Source organism: Mastomys coucha, unplaced genomic scaffold, assembly GCF_008632895.1.
Source record: "Mastomys coucha isolate ucsf_1 unplaced genomic scaffold, UCSF_Mcou_1 pScaffold7, whole genome shotgun sequence".
NCBI lineage: Eukaryota > Metazoa > Chordata > Mammalia > Rodentia > Muridae > Mastomys > Mastomys coucha.
The window spans coordinates 39,477,910-39,481,042 of record NW_022196913.1 but is presented as its reverse complement, the minus strand read 5'-3'; the positions used below and the strand labels follow the sequence as shown (position 1 = coordinate 39,481,042).

General features: G+C 40.5%; 1 pseudogene; it reads left to right on the top strand.

Annotated features, from left to right (window-relative positions):
* The first annotated feature begins 1,828 nt into the window (after window positions 1–1,828).
* Window positions 1,829–2,460, top strand: LOC116081891 (annotated as a pseudogene).
* Window positions 2,461–3,133: the final 673 nt, after the last annotated feature.

The window sequence follows — 3,133 nt, the reverse complement described above, 5'->3', positions numbered from 1 at the left end:
ATAGCAAGCAGACATATTGAAGAGAGCTACCTTTTCCAATGGAGTTACTTCCATAACTAATTAGTCCATTGCTTTATTAATCTATTTATGCATTAATTGATTTATTAAGCAGAGCCCTCATGACTCAATCACTGGCCCAATATCCCATCTCAACACTACTGCTACATTAGGAGTCAAATTGCAGCTAGATTTGAAGGTGGAATTAACTACACTTAAAAACTAAGTGTATGCCCAGACTTAGCAGAGTATACCTGTAATTTAAGCACTCAGAAGGCAGCCAAAGGAAGAAGGAAGTTTAAAACCAGCCAGGGCTATTAAGTGGAACCCTATATGAGGGGGGAAAAAAGGCAACAAGAAATAGTTTTGGGTTTTTTTAATCTGAAAAATGAAACATTTCAGGGAAAACTCCAGATAATGAAATTTAAAAAAAAAAAAATGTAGCTAGCCCCAGGATTTACCATGTGGGGAGACAGGGGTGGGTTGTTGAGTGTCAGTGAGTCTGCAACCAGGATGCTTAAGCAGATGAGGAGGGGGACTGGTGTTGCTCCTCAAGTGATTTCCTGTGTGAATGAGCATTTCCTCTGACACTTGTAATAGCTGCAGCAGCTGTCATTATTCGCCTCCAGGGTATAAAGAAAATAAAACCATATTAACCATGTTAACTTATTTTCAGCGGCAGACGAATGGCTCATCTCAACAAAAGAGCATTCTCTATTTACAACCATAGACCATTTTTGGTGTGACTGCCTTTCATGTGATATTTCAGGACCCAGGCTCCTTTCATCTGTGGCTCTGCCTTCTTTGGGGTTCTCAGAGCCTCTTCCTTGCAGAAGCACGAGAAGAAAAGACAGAGGACAGAACAATGGAGGTAAGGCTGTGGCAGATATGCCCTCTATAATGTTCCTTTGTCCAGAATTAGGCCTGTGACTGCTTCTAGTTTCTGCTGTGGTCCTAAGGAGAAAGAAAACAATCCAAGAAAGAACCAGCCATTTCACCACATAATTTTGAGAGTGTGAGACACAATGGTTGAGGACTACACAGCTAAGAACAGGCAGAGCAATTACTCAACATCAATGATGAGCCTTGGTCTTGTCTACTTAGGGATCATGACCTCTTCCAGGCCTTCAGAGTCCTCTCAACTCAGTGACATTCTCAAGTACCTTACCATAAGTATTCATCCAGGCCATGGATATCAGAATGATCTGGTGAAAATCCTCACTTTAAATATTTTTGAGGCCCTTCAGATCTATCAATAATTTATGTTCCATACTTTATTCCCAGGTTTTTTTTTTCCTTGATTAAACTTCAGTACTTCCCCATTCAATAACAGCAGGCATGGTACAGTTAGTTCCTTGCTGTGCTCATGGTGTAGCATCAAATTTATAGGTTTGTTTTCTTAAGACTAAGATTTCAAAGACCTATCTCTACTTCCTGGGGCCTTGCCCAGCCAGTGAGATTTGCTGCCACTATGCAGAGGGCTGTGCTTGGTTTTCATATTGTGAGTAGAACAGAATGTCTTTGCTTGGACAGACAGTAGAGGTACACTAGTACTAGTACTCTAGTGTACTAGAGGTACAGTTAGGGTGACAAAGTGGTTTCCTCACAAGAATGAGTCCCAATTTCAATCCCCAGAACCCTTGTTAAAACAGCAACAGGTTGGTGACCTTGGGAAGCGATCACTGAGTGGCGGCGGCTGCTGATTATGTTCTAAGGGTTGGAGTGGGGTCTGCATTTGCTCTACCCAAACAGGTTACCTCTTTCCCCCGCTTCCATTACCTGTGGTGCAGAGAGTTGGGGCGGTGGCTGCATCAGCAAGGGTAGTAGCACCGGCAGCTGCAGTGACATGTCCAGCGTGAATCCTGAATGTGATTATTTATTCAAGTTACTTCTGATTGGAAATTCTGGAGTTGGAAAGTCTTGCCTTCTCCTTAGGTTTGCAGATGATTCATATACATCATCACAATTGGTGCGGATTTCAAGATACAAACTATAGAGTTAGACAGGAAAACAAGCTTCAGATATGGGACACAGCAGGCCAGGAAAGATTTCGAACAATCACCTCCAGTTATGACAAAGGAGCCCATGGCATCATAGTTGTGTATGATGTGACAGATCAGGAGTCCTTCAATAATGTTAAACAGTGGCTTCGGGAGATAGACCGCTATGCCAGTGAAAATGTCAGCAAGTTGTTGGTAGGGAACAAATGTGACCTGACCACAAAGAAAGTAGTAGACTACATAATAGCAAAGGAATTTGCAGATTCCCTTGGAATTCCATCTTTGGAAACTTGTGCTAAGAATGAAAGGAATGTAGTACAGTCTTTCATGACGATGGCAGCTGAGATTAAAAATAAATAAATAAAAATGAATGGGTCCTGGAGCAAGACCTGATAGTGCAGAGAAGTCCAATGTTAAAATCCAGAGCACTCCAGTCAGGTAGTCAGGTGAAGGCTGCTGCTAAAATCCACCTCCATCATTTTCTCACAGCAATAAATTCCCAATTGGAACCCAAAAGAAAAACGAAAATTGCCTGAATTGTACTGTATGTAGCTTCTTCCCAAAGATTCTTACCATTTCCACAAAGTCTGAGATTGTAAACGATCAACAGTGACTTTTTTTTTTTATTCCGTTGACTCAAGACAGCTAACTTCATTTTCAGAAGTGTTTTAAACCTTTGTGTGTTGGCTTATAAAACAATGCATGTAATCCTTGTTGCTTTCCTGATACCAGATCATTTCCCATGGTTGGTTAGAATATATTTTGTTTTGATGTTTATATTGGCATGTTTAGATGTTGAGTTTAGTCTTCTGGAGATGAAACAGCACAACCAGTGTCTGTCAGTTTCCATGCATAAAGTTCAGTGAGATGTTACATGTAAGCTCTGATTTGCTAGTTCTTCCTGGTAGAGTTATAAATGGAAAGATTACACTATCTGATTAATAGTTTCTTCATACTCTGCATATAATTTGTGGCTGCAGAATATTGTAATTTGTTGAACACTATGTAACAAAGCTGAAGATATGTTTAATAAATATTGTACTTGATGTGTTTATAAAAAGATAAAGAGACAGCAGATGCTGGAGAGGTTGTAGAGAAAGAGGAACACTACTTCATTGCTGGTGGGATTGCAAGCT